The sequence below is a fragment of the Triticum urartu genome, chromosome 3A (genome assembly GCF_056163025.1).
Source record: "Triticum urartu cultivar PI428250 chromosome 3A, HENAU_Tu73, whole genome shotgun sequence".
NCBI classification, from domain to species: domain Eukaryota; kingdom Viridiplantae; phylum Streptophyta; class Magnoliopsida; order Poales; family Poaceae; genus Triticum; species Triticum urartu.
The window spans coordinates 445,696,669-445,711,637 of NC_141875.1; positions in this window are offsets into that span (position 1 = coordinate 445,696,669).

Below are 14,969 nucleotides of genomic sequence, written 5' to 3' on the forward strand. Positions count from 1 at the left end.
GCTATACGCCAAGTTCAGCAAGTGTGATTTTTGGTTGAAGGAAGTTGGATTCCTTGGACATGTTATATCTAGAGAAGGAATAGTGATAGACCCCACCAAAGTTGTCACTGTGACAAATTGGGAGGCACCCACGTCAGTTGGAGAGATCCGGAGTTTTCATGGACTCGCAGGATACTACCGGAGGTTCATTGAGAATTTCTCGAAGATTGCAAAGCCTATGACGGAGTTGTTAGAAGGACACCAAGTTCAAATGGACTGAGGAATGTGAGGCTAATTTTCAGGAGTTAAAGAAACGCTTGGTTACATCACGAGTGTTGATTCTACCAGATCAACGCAAGGATTATGAAGTGTATTGCGACACTTCTCGTCGAGGACTTGGAGCCGTACTTATGCAGGAGGGAAGAGTTGTTTCATATGCCTCACAACAGCTTAAACCCCATGAGTTAAATTATGCTATGCATGATTTGGAGTTAGCAGCTGTAGTGCATGCGTTGAAGACTTGGAGACATTTTCTCATCGGAAAGCATTGTGAGGTATACATGGATCACAAGAGTTTGAAGTGTATCTTCACGCAGAAGGAGTTGAATCTCAGGAAGAGGAGATGGTTGGAACTCATTAAGGATTATGATATGAAGTTGCACTATCATCCCGGAAAGGCTAATGTAGTAGCCGATGCGTTGAGCCGCAAGAGTCATGTCAATACACTCATGACCGGAGAGTTACCCAAGGAGTTAGCAGAGGATCTTCGCGAGCTATGTTTGGAGATAGTTCTGAGAGGCTATGTAGCAGCATTGGATATTCAGTCTACTTTGATGGATAATATCAGAGAATCTCAGAAGACGGACAAGGAGATTGCCGAGATAAAAGAAAGGATGAGCAAAGGAAAGGCTAAAGGATTTCGTGAGGATGAGCACGATAAATTATGGTTCGAGGACCGCGTATATGTGCCAAATGATCAGGAGATCAGGAAGCGGATTTTGCAGGAGGCCCATGATTCACCATATTCGATTCACCCAGGAAATAATAAAATGTACCTGGATTTGAAGGATAGTTTCGGGTGGACCGGAATGAAGAAGGATATTGTGGAGTATGTAGCAGTTTGTGATGTATGTCAGAGAGTGATGGCAGAGCATCATAAGCCAGCAGGATTGCTACAACCATTGCCTATACCCGAATGGAAGTGGGACAAGCTAGGTATGGATTTTATCACGGGATTGCCCAGGACTCGTTCAGGCTATGACTCGATATAGGTTGTAGTCGATCGTTTGACGAAAGTAGCTCATTTCATTCCAGTGAAGACCACTTACACCAGTGCTAAGTTGGCAACGATATACATGACCAGGATCGTATGTTTGCATGGAGTTCCGAGGACCATTGTATCAGATAGAGGAACCCAGTTTACCTCAAAGTTTTGGAATCAGTTGCATGAAACTTTGGGAACCAGGCTAGAGATCAGTACAGCTTTTCACCCGCAGACAGATGGACAGACTGAGAGAGTCAATCAGATTTTGGAGGACATGTTGAGAGCTTGTGCGCTAGATTATGGATCTAGTTGGGACGATAATTTGCCTTACGCAGAGTTCTCTTACAACAACAGCTATCAAGCCAATTTAAAGATGGCCCCTTTCCAAGCATTGTATGGAAGGAGGTGCATGACACCGTTGTTGTGGGATGAAGTTGGAGACCGACAGTTGTTTGGACCAGATTTGATTAAAGAGTCTGAAGAGAAGGTTAAGTTGATTTGCGATAGACTCAAGGTAGCCCAGTCCAGGAAAAAGAGCTATGCGGATTTTAAATGCAAGGAGACAGTTTACAAAGTCGGAGACAGAGTGTATCTTCGTGTATCACCCATTCGAGGAGTGAAGCACTTTGGAGTTAAGGGAAAGTTAGCACCATGTTTTGTGGGACCATACAAAGTTTTGGAACGTATGGGAGAAGTTGCTTACAAGTTGGAATTGCCCGAAGGATTGTCAGGAGTTCACGATGTGTTCCATGTTTCTCAGTTGAAGAAGTGCCACGCAGAGATGGCTGATATCCCTCTGAGAGATACAGTGCCACTAGAAGCGATTCAGTTGGATACCGATTTGACCTACGAGGAGAAGCCAGTCAAGATTCTCGAGTTTGCCAGCCGAGTTACACGTAGCAAAGTTATCAAGTTCTGTAAAATTCAATGGAGCCACCATACCGAAGATGAAGCCACCTGGGAACGAGAGAAAGACCTATGGAAAGATCACCCTCACCTATTTTCTAGCCAACCCGAATCTCGAGGGCGAGATTCATCTTAAGGGGGTAGGTTTGTAACATCCCAAATTTTCAATTTGGAATGTTATACATTAGGTCATCATTGCATATCATATTTCATTGCATTTTGGCTTGATCCTAGAAATTCTATTCAACTCAAGGACCTACGAAGAGAGTTGGGGATTTCGTTATTTTCATATTTGAGTTTTCTCAAATTTTGAAAATAGGATCGTTTGATTTTAATTATTTTCTCTTCGAATATTTCTTTTATAAAAATAAAAGAGAGAGGATAAAATGACTTCCTCAATATAAAGAAACATTGGAGATTTAATATTAAAATCAAATAAGATTTTTATTCAGAGTTTTATTGCTATTTTATTTGAAGTAGGAAAATATGCATTTTTTAAAATTGCATTAGAGTCGCAAATAAATGTTCACCTTGTCCGGTAGATTTTTAGTGGATGAGGAAAATTTATTTCAGGATTTTTGGAGTCCGTTTAGTATTTCTTTTCTTTGTTTTTCTGCACGGAATTATTTAAAAAAAGTCAACCAACTTACCGGGCCGTATCCAACCGGGACACTGTGCCCGGGCGGCTTTATAAGCCAAGCCCGCGACCCCGCCGACGCCCAAGTCGCTCGCCCCGCCGGAACCCTAGCCCCGCCGCCCGCCAGTCCGCCACCGCCAGCCCGCCGCCGCCGCCGACGACCCGCCGGAGCCGCGCCGCCGCCCCGCCACTCCGCCGCCGTCGCAGGAGTTCGCCGCCGCCGTCAGTTTTACTTTGCCGGTTCGGTTTTTTTGGTAAAACCCTAGATGCGTTTTTTTGGTATAGATCGGTTTTATTTTTTTCCCGATTTATTTATTTAGTGAACGCCCGTTCGTTTGTTCGTTTTAACGAACGATTTTCACCGTTGAGCCGCAGACAGCGAACGTTTGTTCGTTAGCCTGTTCGTCGGTTTTTCTTTTTCTCGGATTTTTCGCGATTATTTTTTATTGTGATTTCTGATCTAATTTTTGTTTTAGTTTAACTTTTCGCTCGTTTATCGGAATCAGGCGATTCAAGCGCCTATAGTTTCGTCTCGAAGCCCTCTTTCCGTTTAATCAACTTAAACAAGTTTTTGCTACAGTAAAATTTGTCTTTAGTCCAGATTAGTCATCAAAGCTTGTTTCTTTCGCAGTTTGAGTTTTGTTGCTTCGTTCGATTTGATTTTTTTTTGCAAACCAGAGTTCTGAAGTAGAACTTTCTGGTTAGATCTTCTTATTTGAGTTTTACCCGTGCATCTTTGCTTGATTTCTTATTGTATGCTTGTTTGATTGCGATAGAGTACCCGGAGTGCGAAGCGTGCTACTATGGGTCTCTAGGTTTCACGGATAATCAGCAAGGCAAGTAACACTTTGATTGTACCTCTTTACTACCCAGTTTTATTGCATTAGATCGATCCTCAAACAATTGCATGATTAGGATCTGATTAATATGTGGGTTTGGGGAAGTAGATGAGGTAGTACCTATTCACCTGTTTATTATCAAACCTTTGGGAGTTACTTCTATGTTGCTTACATTGCTATGCTATGCTCGTAGACGTGGTTTGGGTTTGAGTGTATTCATGACAGATGTGAGTATTGTTAATTAATGGTTAACTTAAGGTGGCAACTTTAATACACATTTGGGTGGATTGAGGCACCTGGGGAACCCAGTGTTGCCTGTATTTTTGGAAATCCCGGGGTACCGTGTGATTCTCCTATGGACTGCCACCCAGGCTCAAAGGGATCATAAGATTATTCATGCTAGAAACTTACGTGTGCAGCCACATGCCATTATGGGCTCTGGCATAGTTGAGTAAGTTGTGGAAAACCTTTCCATGATGGGCTAGCAGATGTAGGGGATTGTAAGTGTACATGCCTATCTATCGGTTAAGGGGACCTCTTCGGAAAGACTGTGTCTCGGTCATCCGTTTCTCAAACATCATGTAGTGCGAGAAATCCAACGGAGGAGATCTAGTCTTGTGGGGAAAAGTGCACAAACCTCTGCATAGTGTATAAACTAATCATGGTTAGCCGTGTCCCCGGTTATGGACATTTTGAGTATCTAGTTCTTGGATTATCATGTGGATCTCATCACTCTTAATATAATTTGATTGGGTTTAATGATGATGCTTAATTGGGATTGAGTTGGGTGAACCTTCTCAATGTTTAACAACTACCATGATAGTTAAATAAAAATTCATTCCTTTGTTGTATGAAAAAATTGGCTTTCCGCAAAACATATTAACCATACAGCCTCCACCAGCCAAATATGCATGTAGTGATAGCATTATTTTGTTCATTACTCTCTTGTGTTACATTGCCAGCATATTTCATGTGTTGACCCATTTTCGGGCTGCAACGTATCATGTTGCAGACTTTCCAGACGACGAGTAAGGAGCCATAGGTTGTTGTCTTTCACTCAGTGATGCCGTTGAAGTTGATGGACTCACTTTATCTTCCAAGCCTTCCGTTGTTATCATATTAGATGGCTTTAAGCCATATTTATTGTAATAAGTTCTCTTTTGAGACATCCGATGTAATAAGTGTGTGATTGCTACTCTGTTATAAATCCTCAAGTAATGTGCGTGTCAACATTTCCGATCCAAGGATGACACTGATGCACAGAGATCAAACTGTTTGAGGTCTGGTCGCTACACTACTGCTCGTGAACACCGTCCAATTGATCCCTCTGTTCGCTCACGTACTATTTTAAGTGAATCCTTATTATAACATGCACACAATTTTGGGCACTTGTATTCAACCTAAGTCAGTGTGCCATCGTATCTCATACTACTCCCTCTGTCTAGGTGTAAACAGTCACATTAGAAGGTGCAGTGGGACCAAGGTGCAAGCAGATTGGAGGAGGAGGAGAAACTTAACCGGTCCTTCCTGCAATCAAAGCCCTGATTTCTGTCTCTAAACGCAACAATTAATCCCAACAACTAAGAGATGTTGTTTTAGCTACCATGCAGGGCCACGTATTAACTCGCATGCAAGCCGACTTTGATTTCTTGACTGATCAACGCGTAGTTGCGCTCCATGCATTGGGTTTCCGGGGGAGATAACAAGGCAGAGTAAGCATTTGGTTACATTGCTTAGTTCCAAATGCCTAACCTAGCCCGGCTAGGCTATAAACTGTTCTTGCTAAGGATCCAAACGCTTCCTAAGTAACTCGCACGATATTCCTATTCTATGAACTTGTGTGTGCGTGTGCGTGTGTGTTTAACAGCATGTGTGTGTTAGAAATATCCACATGGAGTGATGTGGGCAGTTGGAGCAGTGGTGCAAGCCGGCTGTAAAAGCAGTTGTACCTAAGGGATGTCGGGACGGCTCAACCTAGAGGAGGGTGGCGGGAGGCAACAACTGCCCACGTCGCGGCAGTCAGCAAGGGACGAAGGCAACCTCGCCGGCTTTGTGAGAGAGAACGGCGGGGACCCCTGATCGGGACGTGCCGACAGTGGGTTTTCACCATCGGCGACAGCGACCGCATCTACAGTAAGCATCCACCCCTTCCCCCGGTGGACGTGAACCGCCGGGATGTTAGGCTAGTCGTAGTGGGAGTAACTTAGGTAGTAACATAGCACACTTCGAGAAATTTTTGCTTATGTGGCATGTAGTTATTGAGAAGTGGTAACATAATATGTTACTATAACATAGAGCTTCCCAAGACAAGATGAGTATACAAGCCATTAAATGAAGCCACATATGACACTACTAATATGTTACTTGTCATATGCATGAAACTAGTATAAGTTACTTCCCACTATGACCAACCTTAGAGATGTGGTCACAGTCGTTTTTCACGAGAGAGTGTGAAGAGAGCAACCCCAGCAAGCAACCGTGTAGGCTCGTCCTGCCTATGTATATAGTGGAGCGGTTTCCTTTTCTCTCCATATGAACCTATTTATATTGCGTACGTGCCACTGAAGAAGAAAAAACTTTATTTATAAATGACATAGCACCTACTACTCGTTCTCCTATAAACCTTGCGCTTGGCATCTCCAAAATATTAACCTTGTGATTGGCTCTTCGCCTCTACAGGAAGTCGAGCAATAATAGTACTGCAGTATATATCATTCTGGCTATATGAGAACAAATGAATTGATCCACGTCCACCACGTGGGCGAGGGTCAAGGGGTGAGGGAGAGTGCGTACTATTACGTCTGTTTCAATATGGACTACATACGGAGCAAAATGAATGAATCTACACTCTAAAATATGTCTATATACATCAGTGTTTGGAGTATGTACTAGTAGTTCATATTGAAATCTACTAAAGAACATATATTCTAAACAATATGATAATCTCTCTAACCAAGGTAGGGACGAGGAGTAAACGGAGGAGTAGTAAAATTTTCTCCTCGTCTTGCGAGCCACCGCGCGCGTGGGCGAGGGAGCCGGCGTAAGGCGTAGTACTACTACCTCCGTCCTGGTTTATAGGTCACCTTTGTAGTTCGTGCCAATTTTTTACCAAATATTTAGCTAACAAAATGTTAATGCATGTCAAAAAAATTATATCATTGGATTCATATTTCAACATAGTTTTCAATGATATAATTTTTGGTAACATGCACGAACGTTTTGTTAGTTCAATCTATAGTCAAAATTTGACACAATATACAATGGGGAGCAATAAACCAATATAGTACAATGAGTAGTAGTAAACAAGCTTCACCTCGTCCTGCGAGCCACCGCGCCTGTGGGCAGGGGAGATGGCATAGTAAGCAAGCTTCTTCTCGTTCTGCGAGTTGACAGGACACATCAAAAGTAATACATACAGAGCATCTCGAGTGTATAGAACCTTGCCTCTAAGGTAGGCCCCACATGGTTTGCCTCTTTTTTAACATAATCCGTCAAGTCGCAATTTGTTTGTCCATCCGTGGTGGACGATCCTCCAAGTGGACAACCAGTACACGTGTCAAATTACCATGTGGGCTGCCTTTTCATATAGAAATGAGCTCCGCCGTGTACCTGCGCGGGTGTGGTTGGGAAAGTGACGGGAGTACGTGCGCCATGCATGCACCTCTTCTCTCCGTGCACATCCCCCACCTACGTGTGTCTGTGTGAGAGAGAGAGATACAAACCTAGATAGATGGCGTGTGCGTTCGTGAGTGTTTTTTGTTTGGGGGGGTGATTTCGTGAATGTATCTATGGGAATATGTGTCGATGACATCTCAAACAAAATTTTGCATTCAATGTGTGTGAAATAGAGGCCTATCCATATCATATAGAGGGGCGATCCACGAGAAGAGAGGGAGGGGTCATAGATATCGATAGAGTCGAAGAGAGGATCAAGTGGGTGGGTGCGAGATCGATGAAGAGAGCCATCGAACTTGTGTGTGTGCAAGTCAAAGATATAGGGCGACTGACCAACCAGAACATCAGAGGACAAAAAGCAAGTTTGTGTGTGGAAGGGAGACATGACTAGTGCACTCGATGTATTGGTCTGTGGGGGGTGGGAGGGGGAGGCAGAGGCCTAACTAGAGAGGTAGAACGACTCGTATATGTGTTGAGAAGGAGGGACCCAGCTATGTCTTGAGGGAGAGCGGTCGACATCCATACATAACTGAAGAACGGGAAATAGGTGGGGACAGAGAGAGAGAGAGGAGAGGGAGAGGGGTAGAGTGTTGGATGGGTGATGGAGTTGCTTCTCAAAGATGGTGGGAGAGGCCTACTAGACAAACCGAGGGTAGAACTACAATATTATCAATAAGAGTGGTGATGTGTTTCTGTGTGTGCCTGTGCATGATAGATCTGTCGGGACGCATGCATGGATGATGAAGGGGAACCATGTGTTCGGTAAGAAAACCTACCTAGATCAGTAGATTAATTGTTGTTTTTCGAAGGAAGGGAGAGACATAACTAATGAGGTAGATCGATCGACGCATGGGGAAAAACGAGTTATAAGGACCTAGAGAGCTATATGTATAGCGGGAGACCGGTCGGTGTACATCCATTTGTTAGAGGCAAATAAGGCCTAGCGAGATGGATAGACAAAGAGAATGGAGGTAGGAGGTGGTGCGAGAGGCTGAGCTACTAGCTAGATAGGGGGAGCAGTGTGTGGTTGTGAGATCGATGAAAAGTGGGGCGAGAGTTTACATGTGTGTGGGACCGTATGAGAGGCACGAGGCATGGTCACAGAAAGGAGGAGATGGAAGATGCATGTGTATGTTGTAGGCAGACATCGCTTGAGAGGTTTATCGATCAGTGTGTGTCGAAAAGGAGTTGTGGAGACTGTGGGAGAACGACCTAAAGAAAAAATATGAATGTGCGCGATGGATAGAATGCTGAGGGAGGGGGAGGGCGAGGAGGGCGTGTGCCGGTGTGCGTGCACGAGAGGAAGTTAGTGCTAGCTACAAAGGGTAGAGGATTCTGTGGGTGTAAGAGACTAACAAAGATCATAATTTGATATGAAAGTGGATTCATATATTTGAATAGGATATCATAGTGTTATAAACATATGCATGCATGAATATAGCGGTGATACACGTGCTGTGGTTTTGCACATGTTATACCATAATGTGATAATGCATGGCGTTTGCAACTCACAGCTAAATGTCGAACAACCTAAACCATACTATGCATCGAACAATCTCACATTTTATTTGAATTTGTGATAACATGTGGCGTTTTCAGCTTACAACTAAATATCGAACAATCTAAACAATACTATATATCAAACAATTTCACATTTTATTTGAATTTGTGGTAATGTGTGGCGTTTGCAACTCACATCTAAATACTTGTAGGCGTAGCGGGCGGGGCACCATACATTATGTGATAAACACATTATACATATGAGACATGGTTTAGATTATGAAGATCTAGCTAGAGCTTGAAATGTACTATGATTTGAAAACAACATAAAGTGGATTCAAAAAATCGAGTTCGAGTTCATATAGTACACATAGTTCATATCTAACTCGAGAGTAATCATGTTGTGTGCTGTGAAGATAATACACAAACGATGGTTTAACTTGACAATAATGATGATTGTAGATCTTATTAAAATAAAGAAACAAATTCAAATGGTTTGACTTCACAACAATCATTATTGTAGATCTTATTCAAATAGAGAAACGAATTCAAATTTAGTTCATATTGGAGCAGTAGTATATAAGTTTGAAATGCACTAAAACGTTCATTTGAGTAGCAGGTTGCATGCATTATACACGTAGCAAAATATTTTAATTGAACATAACATGAATTCAAAGTTTTGAATGACATTTGTAGTGCGAATTGATTTGGTACAGTACACGGGACTAGACTCTCTTGTGTGCTGCGAAATGATTTCTTTTTCTTTTTTCATCGACGGAAGTACGAATTGATTTGGTACAGCACACGTTAGGCTTGTCCAGAAATTTCAACCCACGCCTTGTTACTCCGAAATATTTAATATATATCTTTGTCTCGTTGTGCTCCGACAACTCCCTCCATCTCAACCCGCGCCTTGCTATTCCAAAATTACAACGCGCGCGGAAATTCCCACCTCCTGTGAAATCCCGACACGTGAAATGCCTGTGATACCCCTGAACCAAAAGAACCGCCTAGGTCAAAACGGTGGGGGTACTTTCATAACGTACCCCACATTTCGGACAAGCGCGTCCCTAAGCCATGGTTCCCCACAGCCATCCCATCCGCCCACGCATTCATACACCGAGGCCGCAAAAACCCGTGAAGCCCCACACCCTCCTCCGTCCGCCACCCAGTCGAAGCCTCTTCCTCGGCGACGTCGTCCACAGCAACACCTCAACGTCCCTCATCCACCGTACCAGATGAGGATCCGTCGTCGATCTCGTCGTCCTGCTGGTTCAGCCACCCCGTCCTCCACCGCCAAGGAGCTGCCCCGACGTTCCCCTCGTCTTTCGCGCCACCTCCATTCCCACACCTCCGTCTTCACCTGCACCACCAAAGAGCATCATCATCACCGTTTCCACGGATGAAGCTGAGGCCTAATCGGCGCCACCAAAGAGGTTATACACTAATCGTCGCATTTTCTTCTTGATTCGATCTCACGGTGCTGCCGACGGTTGGTCTCGAGCCGACACGTCACGACTCCATGCACGGCGGAGTCGCCGACCACTTCCTCCATGGTGTCGCTCCCTCGGCAGCGACGTCCACATCAGTAGGAGCTGCTGCTGCTTTAGCTCTCGCTCGTGCTGCTGCTCTGCTCTTGCTCTCGGTCCCCTGCTTGGTCTGCTCTTGCTATTGCTCTTGCTCTTGCTGCTGCTCTCGCTCTTGATCTTGCTTGCGATGCTGCTCCGATTTAGCTACACTTCAGTCGACTGAATCGACTTTTGGGTAAGTCGATTTTTAGGGGGTGGGGGGCTTGCCGGAGTTAAGGAAGAACCAGTCGCAGTGGGGAGGGGGGCTCGCCGGAGAGGTACCCCACTATCTATCTTAGGGTTCAGGGTGGGGGCGGTGGTCGCGGGCGGTGGTGGGGAAATCACTAGAGAAAAAGCTCGGCACGGGGGGGGGGGGGGGCTAGAGGGATGGCTGGGGCGGCGGCGGACCGGCGGTGGGGAGTGGTTTCGGGGCGGGCGGCGGGGGCGGCTGTTTGGCTGGTGGTGCCTGGCGGCTCAGGGGGGTGGAGGTTGAAGATGAACAGGAGGCCCTTGATTTCGTATCCAACGGCTGGAAAATCGACTGACCAGAGATGAAAAAGCCAGTTGACTAACGTGTAGCCTCACCTGATGCTGCTACACGACCAGCTGCCCCGGCTCTCGCGCGCGCTGTTACTGCTACTACTGCTTTTCTGCTAATAGTGCGTTCAGTTTCGGCAGCAAAATTCAGTTTTTACAGTTAAATTTAGTTTCGACAGTAAAATTCAGTTTCGACAGTTAAGTTCAGAGATGAGCAGCTGATGTATTTCACATCTAGAACTTTGTGCTTATCTATTTTACGTCATCTATTGGAGATGCTATTAGAATTCCACTCAGGTTAACATTGTCTCTCCAGTCCTCCTTCAGCCTCGGCGTCATACAACTAACCAGAGCTGCTCCAACGATGAAACCCTCCATCATAGTGGAGCAGTACCCCGGGCTCCATCTCAAGATGCCTAAGATCTTCTTCCCCTCCTCCGACAGCCAAGTCAGCTGGATCATCCTCACCGACCAACCCAATCACGCTGAGATCAACATGGCTTCGCAAAAGAGGTTGTACACTTGTTGCATCTCTTTTTTACTCTACATGTTATATATATTGTCCACTGAGCACACGCAGTAACGTGAAATACGATTAGTTTCTCCTACTATATGACAAGCAGTGAGGTACTAGGCAACTTAGCTATCCGTGATGGACTCTCTTGAACGTCATCATTATTTATCTCTGCGCGTTTGAGCTGTGCATTTGTCGATGGGCCTGGGAGTTGAGCTAGTAGGGCAGTGGCCTGGGTCCAAAGTAGTAGAAGTAGCAAAAAAACATTTTTTGAGTGTAGGCTTTTCCTTGCTCAAGCCTGCCTGCTAGAATCGCCAGTGCTTGAAAGGAAAAGTGAAGGAAAAACATAGGAATTGGAAAGTTTCCTATGGTACTACTATTCATGCATTTGGTTCAAAGGAATGGAGCAAAGGAAAACTGTACGATTTGTTCCTTTAGTGTCGCCTTGAAAGAAAAAACTTAGGAATTTTAATATCCACTTGTCTGCCCTTTCAAATTCCTATTCATGTAGCACAAGACTAAGAGATAGTAGAATAATAGCATTATAACCGTACATTTTCTTGTGGTTTGACTTAATCTCACCATGCTTCTTTACATCATGTGATCTTCCAATTCTTGTGAACCAAACACCCAGATTGGCAGAAATCCTGTGTTTTTAAATTCTCTGTTTTGCACGTGCATTCCTATCCTATTACTGTGTATTTCCTATCCATGCGTTGTTAGAATCCTCCAATTCAAACGAGCCCTTACAGAATTACTTCTCTTATAGATAGTTGTCAAAGAAAACCTTGTGTGGTTTGTCCTGCTACTGCTGCGCCGTCGTCCACCCCAGCTCAGCTCCTCCAATGACACAAGGGTCCAGCACAGCAGGGATCCAGCCTCCAGACTGTCTTTCCCCGCCTCAGATCTTCTTCCGTGCCGCTGGCAGCCATGACAACTGCATTACCATCATCAACCAAGCAGATGACCTCGAGGACTACACGGGTCAGCAAGAGAGGTCACACTCTTTCGTGTCTGCTTACGTTATGCATCGCTTAATATTACATGCTACTTTATCGTCCTATTCACCGATTAGACTCTGAGTCAGCTCCAAACTAATGGTCAAAGTTGAGTTTTTAAATGGTTGTGGGGTACATATCGGGGCCGCAATCAATAGTATCTATCTACTATCTGGTTAATCCCTGGTGTCTACTATGAGTTTCATGTTGGGTGGGAAACAAACAGTAAAGAAGCAATTATCTTTATTTTTTAACTGAAGCCATTATCTGCCTGCTATCATTGTTTTGGGCCTATCCACAGGTTGCTACCATCACTCTGGATTTCTGCATGCACTCCTTACATAATCTCACTATGTTTTATTCCTATGCATGTCAGTTATTATACACATGGAACTGAACATGTAGAGCAAAAGATACGATCCTTGCATGGCAATAAAATTTCATGCAGACGTCGCTCCATGGTAGGCGCAAAGGCAGCCCCCCTCCACCCATTTCGGACTGTAATCGAGAGGAAGATATATGTTCTGAGGGGGATTCAGAAGGAGAAGACCACTCCTATTTACCCCCTGAGGTCTTCGCTCTAACTTGGCATGCTGATGTTGGTTATATCATGCATGTGGTGCCTTGCATTTCTTACTTTACACATCAAATATGTCATCTGCTTAGTTTAGGCATGCTTTGTGTGAATGCCATTTGTTTAGTGTATTCATCTTGTTTAGCCAGGCATCATATATGTGAATTTTGCAATGCCATCCTGCTTATCCAGTCATCTTATATGTGAATTATATCAGGCATCCTTTTTTTCGTTACGTATTACATTTGTCAACAATGTTAGTACATTCAACTACTCTTCGTGTGCATCAGCCATTTGACATGGTGATGGAAAATTCTGGAGTGAAAACAAGGTCTTCAGAGCAGACTATGCTATCTAACGAAGCGCATATCTTGCTGGTTACAGATAGCTCCTCAGAGGAGGATTCAGAGACAGATGACCAGTCCTATTCCCCCCAAGGTGTATGCTCTAACTTGGCAGGGTTATGTTGCTCATATCATGCGTATGGTGTCTTGCATTGCTATGTCATTTGATTAGTTTAGACATGCTTTGTGTGAATGCCACCTATTTAGTGTCTAATTACACTATATGTGAATTATGCATTGCCATGTTGTTGCAAGACATTATATATGTGAATTTTGCAATGCTATCTTATTGCAAAGGCATTATATCTGTGAATTATCCAATGCCATGATGTTTAGCCAATCATCATGTATGTGAATTATATCATGCTATCATTTTTTTTGTATTACGTGTTCCATTTGTGGACAACATTTGTATATTCAACTACTCTTCCTGTGCATCAGCCATTTGAAGCGGTGATGGAAGTATCTGCAGTGAAAACGAGGTATTCAGAGCAGACAATGCTACCTGCTGAAGCAGGCATCTTGTTGGTTACAGAGAGCTCCTCAGAGGAGGATTCAGAGGCTGATGACCAGTCCTATTTCCCCCATGAGGTCTATGCTCAAACTTGGCAGGCTTATATTACCCATGTCATGCATGTTGTCTTGCATTGCTTAGTTTTTACATCATATATGGATTGTCATGTGCTTACTTGCTTACTATATAAATCGTATATTTGAATTATATCATGCCATCATGTTTACATACATAACATGTATCTGAATTATGGCTTTGCAACCCATTTAATAAAGACATCATATAGTTATATCATCTCATCCTGTTTAGTGTTTACAATCATCATATTTTGAATTATGTCATTCTATCCGTGAATTATATCATGTTATCATGTTTCCATAGGCGGCACGTAAGTGAATTATGGGATGCCAACCTATTTAATAAACACATTATATAGTTATATCATGTCATCCTGTTTACATAGTCATCATATTTTGAACTATGACTTTCCATCTTTTTTAGGTAGCCATCATAATGTGAAATTGTGTCATGCTATCCTATTTACTTAGCCATCATATATGTGAAATTGTGTCGTGCTATCTTGTTTGGTTAGACAACATAAATGTGAATTATTTCATGCCCTCTTTTATTCCCCACTATCCATTGCACCTGTCTTATCATACAATGTCTGTACATTCAATTACTTTTCTTGTTTACCAGCCATTTGAATTGGAGAGGGTGATGGCAGTATCTAAGGGAGTAACAACACGGTCTTCAGAAAAGATAGTGCTACCAGTTGATGCAGATAGAACCACGGTTGTACTTGCCCAAGAACCAGCCCCACCACACATAACCCAGACTCCCGCAGATTGTACCCCTACCCAGTTGAACAGAAAACCAGCTACTCCCCTTCTAACCCCAACCCCTATAGATAGTAACCCAGTTCCAGTTGACACAACACCATCTCCACCACAGAGCACCCAAACACGATCAGTTAGTAAGGGAACTACAGTGCCCAAAGCACGAGGACCACCACTCTGAATCCTAACTCAACGCTTAAAGGAGAAGAAGAATTGTTCTCAGGTCAGGTTCTATAGTTATGGTCCATACTCCTTTGCTCTTGCATCACTATATTTATTCA